This window comes from Delphinus delphis, chromosome 3 (assembly GCF_949987515.2).
Source record: "Delphinus delphis chromosome 3, mDelDel1.2, whole genome shotgun sequence".
In the NCBI taxonomy this organism is placed as follows: Eukaryota; Metazoa; Chordata; class Mammalia; order Artiodactyla; family Delphinidae; genus Delphinus; species Delphinus delphis.
In genome coordinates, this window is record NC_082685.1 from 6,230,026 (window position 1) to 6,245,566 (window position 15,541).

General features: G+C 48.5%; 1 protein-coding gene across 1 annotated transcript in view; it reads right to left on the bottom strand.

Annotated features, from left to right (window-relative positions):
* The window catches only part of RFX2 (regulatory factor X2), a 99,502-nt gene extending 87,570 nt beyond the window's left edge, over nt 1–11,932 (bottom strand). Inside the window, exon 1 of the mRNA XM_060007554.1 lies at nt 11,759–11,932. The gene's annotated coding sequence lies outside the window, so the exon portion shown is untranslated. The remainder of the gene's footprint in view (nt 1–11,758) is intronic.
* Nucleotides 11,933–15,541: the final 3,609 nt, after the last annotated feature.

Below are 15,541 nucleotides of genomic sequence, written 5' to 3' on the forward strand. Positions count from 1 at the left end.
TTTTTTTGTGGTACGCAGGCCTCTCACTGTTGTGGCCTCTCTCGTTGCGGAGCACAGGCTCCGGACACGCAGGCTCAGCGGCCATGGCTCACGGGCCCAGCCGCTCCGCGGCATGTGGGATCTTCCCGGACCGGGGCACGAACCCGTGTCCCCTGCATCGGCAGGCGGACTCTCAACCACTGCACCACGAGAGAAGCCCTAAAATTTCTTTAAAAATTAAAAAGAGTAGGGATGACCTAAAGGCGATGCCTGCCCTTATTTTAACACTTTTACCCACAGTGCCCAATACTGAGCTCGTGAAACGTGGCCCGTCCGAACCCAGACGCGCCACGGGTGTAAACTACACACTGGATTTCAGAGACTTTGCACACCAAGAAGGACGTGAACTACCTCAATAAAAACTGTTTCATATAGATGCCGTGTTAAAAAAACAACAATATTTTGGAGATACTGGATTAAATAAAATATACTGTTCAAAATTTCACCTGTTTTTACTTTTTAGCACGTGGCTACTAGAAAATTTTAAATGACACTTGCAGCTCGCATTATGTCTCTGCTGGACAATCGTGATTCAGGGGACTCCTAGAATAAACCACCCAACTGGGAAACTGCAAATCTCTCACGAGACCCTATTTTACTAGAGAGTAAGCGAAATGATTTTAGAGCTCGGTCAGATCTTGATCTAGTAAGAACTTGAGTCAATTCAACAAATAATTACTCTAATTGGTGCCCTACAGAGACAGACCTGGTCTGTCCTCAGGGGTCTTGCCCTGCGTGAGAGAGAAAAGGAGACACACAAAGAACTCCTTCTGTGGCAAAGGTGACAGGTGTGGACTCCAGGTGGAACTTGGGACCATAAACCCTGGGGCGGGGAACCTGGGAAGGTCCCATCCTGGATGCTGTGGGACAAGCAGGACCATCCCATGGGTGGGGGGTAGACAGGGAGGTGGGGGCCAGTTCAAGAGCAGGCGCCGTGCACAGGAAGGTGTGTGTGTCATGCGGGTGGGGAGGCGGGAGAAGCAGAGGCTGTGGACCGGGGGTTCTCTGGCAAAACAGGCTGTGAACGCTCCTGGACTCCATTCTCTATCACAGGACAGAGGTCAGCAAACCACGGGCCACGCGCGCGGCCAAGTCCGGCCCAGTCTGCTGCCTGGTTTTGTACGGTCCACAAACTAAGAATGATTTTTACATTTTTTAATGGTTGAAAAAAAATCAGAGTCAAAATATTTTGTGACAGGGGCTTCCCTGGTGGCGCAGTGGTTGAGAGTCCGCCTGCCGATGCAGGGGACACGGGTTCGTGCCCTGGTCCGGGATGATCCCACATGCTGCGGAGCGGCTGGGCCCGTGAGCCATGGCCGCTGAGCCTGCGCGTCCAGAGCCTGTGCTCCGCAACGGGAGAGGCCACAACAGTGAGAGGGCCGCGTACAGCAAAAAATAAAATAAAATAATATATATATTTTGTGTGTGTGTGTGTGTGTGTGTGTGTAACACATGAAAATGACATATGAAATTCACATTTCAGTGTCCCTAAGTGAAGTTTTATTGGCACACGGTACCCTTCGCAAATGGCCAGAGCCGCTGCAAAAGCTGGTTCCAAACAGTGACAAGTGGCCCTATCACTCTGCAGAAAGGAGAATTCGTTCAGGCCACAAACTCTGAGTGTCATGTTTTGTGGATGAAATAAATCTAACAGACATAAGTACGTTGGTTTCAAATCGACTTTTTAACAGAGTGGAATCTCTGAAAAGTCCCAAAGCAAGCAAATATGAATCGAGCCGTTGCAACCGGCTTGGCGCAGAATTAGGCATTTAACACTGTCCACCGGGTACAGGGCTCCTGGCTCTGGGACCTGGCAGTAGTTGCGTGGTAAGACTCCATGTGCCCAGGAAGATCCCTGCTTTCTGGAAGATCTTGACTTGCAATTTTGGCTGGGCCAAAAGGGGAGGCCGTTAACAGCAGGGATCTTTGATTAAAATTTCTCTGGGGATTTGGTAAAGGAAAACTACGTATTGAAAGGGCTAGAATGTAACCTAAGCTGAATCAAAAACATGGAGTTTTGATGGCTAGCAGACATCGGACAAGGGGTTTGTGATTTTTGCTTTGTTACTCCATGTAGGCCTCGCCCTCTGAAGAGGTCTCTGGACTCAAGTGTTTGATTCACTCACGTGTGAAGTACAAAGCTCTATGGGAAGTGAGGCAGGGACAGCTGTCCCTGTGCCCCGGGAGCTCACAACCGAGAACAGGAAATGAGACACGCAAACCACTACGGCACGTCCATGTCATCTTGGGATGTGAACTCTATGTGCCCTGGCACTTCTGGCTGATCAATCCTGGGCTCCCTAACTAGGGGGTGATTCTGCCCCCCAGGGGACATTTGCCAAGGGGTGGGCGCTCCCGGCAGGTGGAGGCCTGGGATGCTGTGTTCAACCTCCTACGAGGCCCAGGACGGCCCCCCCGCCCTCCCACCAAGAACGATCAGGCCCCAAAGTCAATGGCGATGTGCTGGAGAAACCTGGCCTAGTTTGCTGTTTCCCCACTTAGCTCACCAATTATCATCTCAAGGGTCCCTGGCGAAAGAGCATCGGAGAAGAGCTAAGGTTTTTCGTCAGTAGAAATGACATTTCAGAGCGAGGGGAGACCCGAGTAGAAGACCTGTTTAAGGCATGGCAAGTCCATTTGGAGAAGTCGTGAAAGACAGTCAATGAAAAGGGAGATGGGGCTGGTCCGAGACGAGCCTTGAATGCCGAGCTAGTACGGCGTGGTTACAACGAAGGGGAGGGGCCCATCCATCCATTTGGCTACAAAAAGCAGAGAGAATGTGCCCATCCTCTCCCCCTGACATAGCCCAGGAGAGCCACGGCGGGGTGGACCGGGAGGAGATGAAGAGGTAAGTGAGCGTCGTGAGCCAAAGGCACACAGGCCCACGCAGGATCTGGGAGTGATTCTGAGTGTGCTGGCGCTGCAGAGCTAGAGGCTGGAGAAATCCTGCTTCTAGAACAGGAGAGGAAGGCTGAGCTCCTCAGGCCACTGGGGCTAGAAGAGAGACAGGAGCGAGGCTGCGCCCCGAGGAGCTCCCTACCCGGAATCTGGGTGAGGCCCCACAGCGCTGCCCGGCCACCACCTCTAACTCCATCACCCTGTGGTTTGTTCAGTTAGAAAACTGCTCATCGGTGAGTCTCTTCCGGTGCCCGCTGAGTCTCCTTAGGGAGCACAGGCCAGGTGACAAAGGCTCGGTCAGCTGTGGACTCAGGCCAGTGATGAATTCCGTGGTTACAGGGCTTCCAGAAATACCTTCTATTCACGCCTGCTTGTCATTTTAAGAGTTGGCCGTATCACCGTACCATGATGTACACAATTGATGAGCCCCGGAATTATACCCACTTTATGCTTTAACTTCCAGTCTGAATGTCAATGGCCAATGGTGGCTAACAATTTAAAATTTCTCTATCACCTTCTCCCCTTGTAACGCCCCATGTGACGATCTATGAATACACTTAAGTATTCGACTAATTCTAAGCAACTCGGATGTTTGACATTTGGGGCCCACAAATACTTGCTGAAGATGGAAACCCTAAACATAAAGAGGCCCTAAACATAAAGAGGTCCCCAGTATGGTGAATTCTTCTAGAAAATGAAGAATTCTTTTCAAAATCAAAGCACATCCTTCAAGCTGTTTTCTGTGGGTCTGGAATTCCGAATTTATTTTTTCTCCAAGCAGGCTCCATCGGTACATGTTCTGAGAAGGACAGGCGAGGTGGGAAAGCTCCAGGTGGTGTTTTCTTTGGGTTCTCCCTGGATGGGGTGGATTTTTGTGGGCTGGTGATTCTGGCGGGAAATTGCTTCCCTGGCCTTACCCCACGGATCACCTTTTGGACAGAAACATATCCTGGAAACACGGCACTATTGCGAAAAGATAAACAGTTTGCCTTTTAAAAATATAAGCATAATTAAGTGTTGCTGCAACTTCAGGAATGGGCTTCTGTATCATTAGTGTGATTTCAACAGTTTTCCGAGGAGACAGGCGCTCAGGAGCCAAGCCTCCTGTCGTTCTGTGGGGACGCGTCCTTTCCGCTTCCGCCAGGGAACTGTCCCCATCTGATGATCACTGTGGTCTCTACCAGGCCTCACTGTCCCTGGTGCTCAGTCCTTGAGTTACTTCCCCCTCCGCCTCAGAGCCCTTTCCCAGGTTCCCCCCTCACCTAAGAATTGCTGCAAAAGCTTCTCTGTCCAGCATGATTCACAGTAGCCAAGTGTGGAAGCAGTCCACACATCCATCGAGGGGTGAAAGGATAAACAAATGTGGTCCATCCACGCAACGGAATATTATTCAGCTTTAAAAAGAAAGGGAATTCTGACACCTGCTACAACATGGATGAAACTTGAGATCATCAGTGAAATAAGCCAGACACAGAAGGACGAATACTGTCTGATCCCACTCACAGGAGGTCCCTCGAGAAGTCAAATCCATAGAGACGGGAAGTAGATGGTGGGGGCCGGGGGCTGGGGGAGGGGCTGGGGAGTCAGTGTTTCATGGGGACAGAGTTTCAGTTTGGGAAGATGAGAAAGTTCTGGGGATGGACAGTGGGGATGGTTGCACAACAATGTGAATGTCCTCAATGCCACTGAGATGTGCGCTTAACACTGGTTAAAATGGTAAATTTTATGTTATTATATTTTGCCATCATTTTGTAAAAAACCACTTTTCTCTGACTCTTCGTTGGTTTCCTGCTCCTTGAAATATGATGGTTCTACCTCTGGCCTTCTCACCCTCCGCCTCTGAGTGAGCTCATCCATTTTCACGACTGAAATGACCAATTATGTGCTGACAGATCCTGACCTTCAGCCTGGACTACGCGTCCCCCCCACCGTCCCCCGCTGTCTCCAGATCCTGAAATCCAGCAGCCTGGCAGGAAACTGCCCGCACTCGGCTGGCCCCCGCGCATCTCAAGCTGGCCAAGCCCACGCCTGAACGCATTACCCCTCTCCGCCCCACTAGCTTCTCCCAGGATCCCTGACTCACTGAAGCGGCCTGTTCTACCTGATCCCCAAAATCAGACACGCAGGGATCGCCCTGGGCTCATCCCTGCCGTTGGTCCCAAGAGAGTCACCAGGTCCTCAGAGCCCCCAGAACCCTGCAGCTCTGTCCCCACGCACCATCCCTGGCTGGTGCAGTCGGCCAGGTCGCCATCGCCCTGGGCCTGGACTATGGCAGCTGTTAATTCTCCGTTGCCATCCTCCAGACGCCATACCTTTTGCTACACCTACCAAAATCCCATCTGATCACAAAGTGCTTCCCCAGCAAACCTCTCAGCCCAGCACCAGACGAGTCCCACTCGTCCAGCCAGGGGTCGGCAAACTTTTCCTGTAAAAGCCCAGACAGTAAATATTTTAGGCTTCGCAGTCCACGTTCTGTGTCAGTCGCAAATAGTCAACCCCACCGTGGCCTCAAAACGGCAGCCAGGGGCTTCCCTGGTGGCGCAGTGGTTGAGAGTCCGCCTGCCGTTGCAGGGGACACAGGTTCGTGGCCCGGTCTGGGAAGATCCCACATGCCGCGGAGTGGCTGGGCCCATGAGCCATGGCCGCTGAGCCTGTGCGTCCAGATCCTGTGCTCCGCTACGGGAGAGGCCACAACAGTGAGAGGCCCACATACAGCAAAAAAAAAAAAAAAAAAAGGGCAGCCAGAGACAGTATGGAAGTGAACGAGCGTGGCTGTGTTCTAGTGAAACTTTGCTTCCAAAAACAGGCTGTGTGTGCCGACACCTGTTCTCCTCTCTGGCCTGATCTCCCCTGTACCCTGCACTCAGCTTCCAGAAAATACAGCCGCGCCACGGCTCTCCCCACCAGTCTGCTTGTACATCAAGACTCCGCTCCAGCCCGCCTCCTCTTGGACACCTTTTGTGCCCCCTCCAGGCGAGCGGCCTGCCACACACATGCCCTAGAGAGACCTCTAGCCCATCCCCGTTCTGCAACTGTCACACTCTAGTTGGTCTTTGGTCTCTGTAACCTCATAGAATAGTGTTTGACTCAGAAAGGAATGAATGAATGAATGAATGAGCGATGAAGAAATGGCAGGTCCAGAAAGCAGGTTTTCCAGCAAACAACTGGACACCACGGCTCTGACAGCTACAGGCAGAGGTGAAATCTCCTAACAACTTAATTTATACTTAGAATAGCAGCCAGAGTCCTCCCCGTGGCCACTGGGGCCCTGTGCCTCTCCTCCTTTTGCTCACCAGTTATCAGCCACACAGCCGCCTTTCTCTGCTCCGACCAGGCCCAGCTGACTCCTCCTGCCGCAGAACCTTTGCACCTGCTGCCCCCACCCCGCCCCACCTGGAAGGCTCTTCCCTCTGAACAGCACAGGGCTTCTCCCTCTCATCATGACAGTCTCAGCTCACCTGTCACCTCCTGAAGAACTTCCCTGGACACGAGTAGCCCAGTTCTTACACACACACACACACACACACACACACACACACACACACACTCAACTGCAGAGATCTTAGTAGAAACAGGTTTACTATATATAGCATATCTGGGCTTTGTTACATAGTAAATGACAAATAATCACTATATTGGCCATCACATGTAAGTTCTAGATTTTTAATGGCTTTAGAATTTTTTTTTTTCATTTTTAAACATGGACTATAGGAGGTATAATCTGATTCACAGCATCTGAAATCCACTTGCTGTATGTATCGTCTATAGGCTTGGGAAGACAACTGTATTTTTTGTAAATTCATAGAATTGACCACAATTTAAAATGAGGTTGCCAGGGCATGAAACTATACTTTAAAACATATAAAAGCTATGTATCATAAAATAGGAATGCACTTCAGGAAAAAAGAAGTGAGGTGTAGCAAGGAGCAAGGCCATGCTGTCTGCTCCAGTCAAATCCTGGCATGAAGACCAGGACTGTTCTCACCTCCAAGAGGCTGATTTCCTGACTTCGACAGGACTGGCACCTAAGAGCCAGCACTAATGGAGAGGCAAAACCAGTTTTTAAGTTTTCTCATCTGCAGGTTCTGCCTGGAGAGCTGGCTGCTTGGCAAAACCTGTCTGGAAGTGTGATGTTTTGGGAGTGATTTCAGATGGACCGATACCCCAACCAAGGTGTGGGACTTTGAGACACTTTTTGGGTTGTGTTTTTTGGTTTTGCCCAGCACTTAACGCTTACAGAGTGCCATATCTGTACCAGAGAATTTCTGTGCAATCGAAGGGTATTTCCCACCTTAAAACAGACAGTGGAAGGCTCACCCACTCAATCGAGCAAGATGTATTTACTGAATGTCTCCTCAGCATTTGGTGGTCAAGAAACCAAAATTAAAAAATCACCCCAGGCAGGCCACACTGCTTGTTTGCTTGTTCTAATAATAAAAATAACAACAACAATAATAATAGCTACTCCGTTGTACACCTATTCTGTGCCAGGACCTGGGCTAAACAGTTATAATATTATTTCCTCTTTTTTTTTCTTTTTGCCGCACTGCACAGCTTGCGGGATCTTAGTTCCCTGACCAGGGATCAAACCTGTGTCCCCTGCAGTGGAAGCGCAGAGTCCTAACCACTGGACCGCCAAGGAATTCCCTATAACATTATTTCTAATACCAAAACCATATAAGTGATTTTCTCTTTCACCAATGCCAAACCTTACCTGGAGTCACAGAGCTAATAAACATGAACCCCTTCTCTGTGGGGCCCTAGAGCCCACATCAGCAGCATCCAGGGCTGGGACTTGCATTTTTCCTTTCCTTTGTCCCCTGACCCCTTCATCCAATCTGAGGATCGCAACAGGACATGTTACGATCCCTGGTGAACAGGCTGGAATCATCTGGGCAAGACGCGCCGGTGGTTCGGACCAGGGGCTGGCGGTGGTGGAGGTGACGAGGTGTGGTCAGATTCTAGGTCTCTACCTTTTTGCTGATGGCTTGAGAGAGAGAGGGCTGGAGGACGACTCCAACGTGTTGGCCTGAGCAGCCACGGGCCGGCTGATGTTCACTAAGGGAGCTCGGAGCCTTCAGAGGAGCAGACTGGGGGACTAAGCCCTTGTCCTTAAGCTGCCTGTCAGCATCACCATCTTCACCAGCTGCAGCCTGCCAGCCCATGGGGTGAGCTCTCCACGGCTCTGCCCCCCCATTCTCTGACCCCACTCTTTATCCCATCCACCCCCTTAATTCTGGGTCTTCCTCTCCTAAGCTTCTCCCTCTCTTTTGTCTTTTCCTATAAGAAGTCCTTTGCTCTAAGTGTCCATCATCAGATGAATGGATAAAGAAGATGTGGCACATATATACAATGGAATATTACTCAGCCATAAAAAGAAACAAAATTGAGCTATTTGTAATGAGGTGGATGGACCTAGAGTCTGTCATACAGAGTGAAGTAAGTCAGAAAGAGAAAGACAAATACCGTATGCTAACACATATATATGGAATTTAAGAAAAAAAAATGTCATGAAGAACCTAGGGGTAAGACAGGAATAAAGACACAGACCTACTAGAGAATGGACTCGAGGATATGGGGAGGGGGAAGGGTAAGCTGTGACAAAGCGAGAGAGTGGCATGGACATATATACACTACCAAACGTAAAATAGATAGCTAGTGGGAAGCAGCCACAAAGCACAGGAAGATCAGCTCGGTGCTTTGTGACCACCCAGAGGGGTGGGATAGGGAGGGTGGGAGGGAGGGAGACGCAAGAGGGAAGAGATATGGGAACATATGTATATGTATAACTGATTCACTTTGTTATAAAGCAGAAACTAACACACCATTGTAAAGCAATTATACTCCAAAAAAGATGTAAAAAAAAAAAGAAGTCCTTTGCTGATCTTGGGTTCTGTGAGGGTCCTGACAAGGGAGGCAGTTTCTCTGAGAACTTCCCTTGCTTTGAAAAAAGTTTCACATTTTACAAATAAGTAGGTGTGTATAGAGGAGCACGTCATTTCAATAAGTGGTCAACATGCATTAGTTAAAAAGAGCCGAAAGAGATATGGGGATATATGTATATGTATAGCTGATTCACTTTGTTATAAAGCAGAAACTAACACATTGTAAAGCAATTATACTCCAATAAAGATGTTAAAAAAAAAAAAGAGCCAAATATACTATAAGATATGGTTCCTTCTGGCTCTGGAATTTTACAAGCAAAACCACCACCTGTGACTATAAAAATCCTACAAGCACATTTAAAATGTTGACTCAATTATATATACTATTAATGAAAGTTCAATTAATTAAATATCAATTAATATTAATTAATTTTAACTCGAATCTGAAACTACAAATTAGATCTAAGGAATAAGAGCCAGATAAACAATTTCCCAGCATCTGCACTTCTGGTGGATAACTCCAGCCTGGCAGTGCTTCAGTGATAAACACGGTTAAAGATGAATATTAAGGTGATATGTGGCCTGCACCCAGAAAGCAGATATCAACTGAATTTCAGAGGACTTGTTCTGTTACTGGGGGTCATTAATAATTCTGCCCCTCTCCTCCTGGACTCCCCTTTTGAGCATCTCAGAGGTTTATCTGGGATGAGAGGCAAATAGTTCATATTGCTTTTACCACAGGGGCAAACTGTTTCTGCATTCATTCCTGACCCACATCAGCTGGAACATCACAGGATCCCGGAACCAGTTATCTTTTCCATCATATATTATTAGAATTCTGTCTTTTTTTAAAAAAGACTACCAAGTCCCCCCGGATACTCTACCAAGCCTGTTGGCAAAATTAGCACCAGTAATTAAGGAAATTAAATTCCTTTCCTGGGGGGTGGGGTGGTACCATACACTCTTTTTCTCTGGCCAGAGTAGGTGAGTAACCATTTCTAAGGTTATTTTAGAGTCAGTTCAAGTTTTTAAACTGGAGTGGGAGAAAGGTGACCAGCCTCTGGTACTCCCCGGCACACAGGGTAAGGGTCTTTATATCAATATGAGCAAACAAATAATGTTTCAGATTATGAAGCAACAAGATAAAAACGTGCTGCCAATATATGCAGGCAAAAAAAAAAAGTTTTTGTTGTTATTAATGTTTTCTGTTGTCGTTGTCATTATTTTGATTTTGGGGGGAAGTCTTAGTTGACATGGAGAGCCTTCTATCAGGTTTGCTATTTTGGATTTGCAGAGATAAAGCTGATTGGACGGGGGAAAAACTCATGACAGTCTGCACCGACAGTTCAATGCACAAAGCAAGAAAATAACTGCATGTTGGGGGAGGGGGAGAGGGGCGGTGCATAATTAAAACACCAGAAGCAGGAATGAGGTCTCCGCGGAAAGGCAGCCCTGGACTTGTGCACTACATCCTGCCCTTCTCCCTCATTCCTGCGGGGCGACCGGGAGGTTAAAATTAGGACGGTGAACCACCCCCGCCGCAGCCGCCGGCATGGCAGGGGCAGTTGGGCCCCGGGGGCCCTTGAAATAGCCACTAGGATCGGAAACGCAACTTTTCTTAGCGCAGCAGCGAGAAAAACCAACAGGGACGAAGCCTGGAGGGAGCGCCGCGGCTTGTCCCAGAGGGAAAAGAAAAGGAATCAAGAGCATTTGGAGGGGGGCGTGTTTTCGGGGGTCAGGGGTGGGGGATGGATTCACACATACACACACACACCCGCGCACTCCCACAACACGCGGAGAAAATGCCACCGAGCAGTTTGGGCCCACAGGTTGGGCTCTTTAAACAAAATAATAAATTAATAAATTAAAAAAAAAAAAAACCACAAACCCACAACCCTTTCGGTGAAACTTTTCTTGCTTCGCGATCAGTCCAAATAGGGGAGCTGCGGCGGTGCGTAGGCGCTTCCTGAGGGGCGTGGAGGGACTGGCGGATCCAGGATCCCCCAAACTTGGGAACACGGGGTTACCAGGGAGAGAGCGGAGGAGTATCCGAGGAGCCCTAAGCGCGAGGATTCTTGATGAAAAGGTGAGAAACGGGTCTCTGGGAAGCCCGATTCTTGGGGAGTTCGTGGTCAAAAAGTGAGGAGGGGAAGGGTTCTTCCCCTAGACCAGCGCACCGACTTTGGTTAAAAAGTGAGGATGGGGTTACAGAAAGCCCTCAAATTCAGTATTTGGGAATGGGGTCAAAACGATGATCCCCGGGACACCCCAAATTCAGGACTTTGAGGGTAAAGGTGAGAACGAATCTTTTAGGCCCTCTCAATTCAGGAATTTTAGTTTAAGGGTGAGAGAAAGGTCCGAGGGGCGCCCGAATTTCAGAGATTTGGGGAGCAAACAGGAGGAGCCCCCAGGCGCCTTCAATTCAGGGAGTTTAAATGTCAGAGTTCGAAACGCGCTGCTAAGGCGCCCCCCAATTCAGGGAGTTTGAGGGGAAGAGTGAGAGAGGGGTCCTCGGGCACCCCCAGCTTAAGGATTTGGGGAACGAAAGTGAGAAGAGGTTCCCCAGGAGCCCCACATTCAGAGAGTTTGGGTAAAAAGCTTGAGAGGGGTTCCTGGGGCACCCCCAACCCGGGGATTTTGAGGGTAAGAGTGAAAGACGGTTCCCCTGGAGCCCCCAACTCAGGAAGTTTTGTAAAAAGTGAGCCGATGGGTCCTCACCGCTCCCCGAGTTTGGTTAAAAGGAAGAAGGGGACCACGGCCACTCCAAACTCAGCCGCGCTGTCGGGACTCGGGGTGCGGAGGGAGGTCCCGCGGGCGCGCCATCCCGTACGTTTGGGGTGAACCGCAGGGACTGCGCTGCCCGCTCCCCGACCGGGATACCCGCCGCCCCCCATACTCCCCGGCCGGGCAGGGCCCGGGGCGGTCGCATCGGTCACCTGGAGTTCCGGCCGGGAGTTCGGGCAACGGCTCCCGCGGCGGCGGTGGCGGCTGCTGCGTGTTGGTCCCCGTTGGTAAGTAACAGTCTCCACGGCTACAGTCTCTATGGCGGCGGCGGTGGCGGCGGCTGCCGCTCCTCCTCCGGCTCCCGGCGCCCGCCCGCCTCTCGCCGCCTGCCCGCCTGCCGTGACGGGGCGGGGCGTTGTTATCGGCAACGGTTACCAGGCTCCACGCCCCACCCCCTCAACGGCCCGCCTCCAACGGGCGCGATGAGGGCGGGGTGCAAGACCCTGCAGCTCTCCACTGGCTGTCCGCAGTGCCTGTCACCGGGGGCGTTCCCCGGCGAGGAAGAGGGCGAGGCTCGACCAATCGCCCCGAAGGAGGGCGGGGCTTGGAGGGAGGCGGGCGCCGCTTGGGAGGGTTGGTAGGCGGGAGGCGCGCGCGAGCCGAGTGTTGGTTGCGCCGCTCCCGGAAGGCCGAGTTTTGGGGACCCGGGGACCTTCGCTTATTGTCGGGCGTTCTGGCACAGTCTAGGTCCGGGGCCAGCAAATTCCGACCCGCGGGCCAGATGCGGCCCACTGCCTTATTTTCATGGCCCACAAGCTGAGAATTTTAAAATATGTTTTAAGTGGTTAAAAAAAAAAATCGAAAGAAGACTCTTTCGTGGCACGTGGAAACTATATGAAAGTCTTTTATTTTACTGAATCCAGTATTTTCAGCTCCTTTAAGGACTGACAGACTATGGCCCGCGGGCCAAATTCTGCCTGCCTGTGCTTGTAATTAAAGGTTTTTTGGAACACAGCTTCCCCCATTCCTTTAAGGGACACGGAAACTTGTCCCACAGAGACAGAGTTGGGTACTAGAGACTTGAGCATTTGCACAAAGATGGGATGACATAAGCAAAGTCTAAAATATTTACTATCTGGTACTTCACAGAAAATGTTTGCCAACATTTTCCCCTCCTCCCTACCCCCAGGTAGTAGGTTCAACTTTTGAATGGGACAAACAAGGGACCCTCTCAGAGTTTTTTGGATTTTTTTGGCTTTTTTTGGGTAGGGGGAGATTGACAATAAACAGAATAATAAAGTAAACATATATAGTTATTTGGGAGAAGGGGCTGGAACACAAGGAGAAAAAACTTGTTCTGAGAAAAGGCAGGCAGGGTAACTTTAGGGAAGATTAGACTTCAGCCTTATTCATTCAACAAGTAATCATATTAGTCAGAATTGACTAAATTGTCCTTATATGCCAGAAAGTGATCTAAGCATTTTTCATATGCTAACTTAGTTAAATCTCACAATCACATCCTGAAAAAAAGCGTATGCATTATCCCTGTTTTACGGATCAGAGAACAGAGGCCGGGAAAAAAACGAGTGAATTTGTATCAAACAACTTGTAAGGGCTTCGAACCCCAGTGGTCTGGTGCCCAATCCCACACTCTTGACCACTAGGTGGGTAGTTTTCAAACATTTTTGACCACAAGGCACAGCAGGAAGTATATTTTACTCAGAGCCCCAGTTCACACAAACACATATATGACGAAAACATTTTCATGACGTGATACTTTAGGTAATGCTGATTTTTTTCTATTCCGTTTTGTTTTAATGAAAATGCTGATGGTGACTTGCTAAATGGATTTTGCCACGTGCTAATGGGTTGCTTCTTGCAGAGTTTCATGGGATGGAATCTAAAACTTGAGACTGCAGGAATCAGTTTCTGAGCTTCAGTGATTAATTTAGTTAAAAATATTTATTGAGTGCCTACTATTTGCCAGGGCACTGTTCTTCTAGGGAGACAAGTCCCACACTTATAGGAAAAGTAACAGGGTAGTAACTTGGGGGTGAGTAGGTGGGGCTTATTTTGCAAGGAACAGCCAGGGATGGCCTCTGAAGTGTGGCCAACCCAGATGGTTTGATTACGGGGTTTCCCAGGGCGTGGGACTTTCAGTGCTAAATCTGGAAGATTCTCCGACAAAGTGGGAAGATTTGGTCACCCTAGGCCTCTCTGAGGGGGTGACCTTTGGGCCAAGGTCAGAATAATGAGGAAGAGGAAAGGAACATTTCAGGCATTCAAAATCCCTGGGGTGGAAACTCATGTGGAAGAAACAAAAAGCAGGTCCTTAGGCGTGGCTGGAACAGAGTGAATGGGGAGGGGTGAGTGGGTGGGGGGTGGTGAGTCAGAGGATGGAGGGGGTCATTTTATTTGAGGTCCCATAGGCCATAGGAAATGGTCCTCATCAGATTGGGAAGCCATTGGACGGTTTTAAGTAGGGGGCAGATGTACTCCAATTTGTGATTTTAAAAGCTCACTGCACGGGGGATAGATTGCAGGAGGCAAGAAAGACAGAGAACTTGGGAGTCTGTTACAGTTCTGGACTGAAAGGTATGGTGGCCTCAATCAGGGACCTGGTAGCAGAGGTGGAGATGAATGGGTGGATTAGAGGTACGTTTTGGAGAGCATTCTGATGGACTGGATGTGGGGAGGTGAGGGGAAAAGTTTCAGAGTGGGACAGGAGGTACCTTGGAGCCTTCTTGTATGGTTCATTCTGGTATAACTCTTGTTTTGAGAATGCAAATTTGTCCCAACGTGATGCTGTATTTGCAGTATTATTTATGTATTTCTTCCCTACTGAACAGGTATAAAACTCTGCTATCTCAAAGAGGAAATCATGAGGGAAGTTAGAAAATACTCTGAGATGACCGAAAATGAAACACAACATACCAAAGTTTATGAGATGCAACTAAAGTAGAGGAAACTTGATAGCTATAATCATCTATGTTAAAGAAAAAAAGAGAGAGGGAAAGATTTCAAATCAGTAATCTAGCTATCCACCCTAAGAAACTGGAAAATAAGAGTAAACCAAAACTGAAGCTAGCAAAAGGAGGGAAATAATAAGGATTAGGGTAGGAGTAAATGAGATAGAGACTAGAAAATCAATAGAGAGAATTAATAAAACCACAAGTTACTCCTCTGAAAAGATCAAATAGGTTGATAAAACTTTAACTAGGCTGACCAAGATAAAAAGAGAGAAGATTCAAATTACTAAGATCAGGAAACAAAGAGGGGACATTACAACCAACATTACAGAAATATAAAAATGATAAAATAATACTATAAACAATTGTATGCCAACAAATTAGATATCCTAGATGTAATGGGAGAAATTCTTAGAAAGATGCAAATTACCAAAACTGATTCAAGAAGAAATAGAAAACTGAATGGATTTTTAACAAGTAAAGAAATTGAATTAGTAATCAAAAAACTTCCCACAAAGAAAAGCCCAGGACTACATGGCTTCATGGATGAATTCTACCAAGTGTTTGAAGAAGATTTAACACTTATCCTTCACAAACTAATTTTTAAAAAATATTTATTTATTTGGTTGCACTGGGTCTTAGTTGTGGCACATGGGCTCTTCAGTTGCAGCTCGCAGGCCCCTTAGTTGTGGCTCACTGGCTCCTTAGTTGTGGCATGTGAACTCTTAGTTGTGGCATGCATGTGGGATCTAGTTCCCTGACCAGGGATGGAACCTGGGCCCCCTGCACTGGGAGTGCGGAGTCTTCACACTGTGCCACCAGGGAAGTCCCCACAAACTATTCTTAAAATTAGAAGAGGAGGGAACACTCTCTGAGGCCAGAATTATCCTGATACCAAAACCAGACAAAGACATCACAAGAAAAGAAAACTAATAACCAAGATTTCTTATGAACATAGATGCAAAAATCCTCAACAAAATACTGGCAAACCAAATCCAGCAGCATATAAAAAGATTTATACACCAC